This window comes from Penaeus monodon, chromosome 22, assembly GCF_015228065.2.
Source record: "Penaeus monodon isolate SGIC_2016 chromosome 22, NSTDA_Pmon_1, whole genome shotgun sequence".
NCBI classification, from domain to species: Eukaryota; Metazoa; Arthropoda; class Malacostraca; order Decapoda; family Penaeidae; genus Penaeus; species Penaeus monodon.
Window position 1 is genome coordinate 7,431,073 of NC_051407.1, and position 444 is coordinate 7,431,516.

Here is a 444-nt window from a genome sequence, read left to right on the forward strand (position 1 = left end):
TAATGTTTCTTAACAAGCCTCTTAAACTCTCTGTCTGTAATGCTTTCTGGGTGTTATAACATTCCAGAAATAACAAGTAAGCAGTTGCCCTTTGTGTGCTATGTCACGTGGAAGAATAATATAATTATGTAACATCTGAATTATCACAAACTATGTGTTTAAAGATTTTTTTTTGAAATATAGTGAGTAATTTTTGCTTTCCTCTTTTCATCTCATACTGAAAAATCATCTTGCCAAAATTGTGGTTCTGGTTAGTCAAAGAACGGGGCTAGTGAAAGGAGGCCTTTTGACACAAAACCTAACCTTTCATCTTTATTTCTTCCTTATCATCTCATGAGCTTGCTTTTCAAGTAATCTCTAACGTTTTCTGGTCGTCTGATATATTTTATCATCATGTCAGGATGGAGGCACCCAAACTGCTTGTCTTTATGATGTATTCGCTTA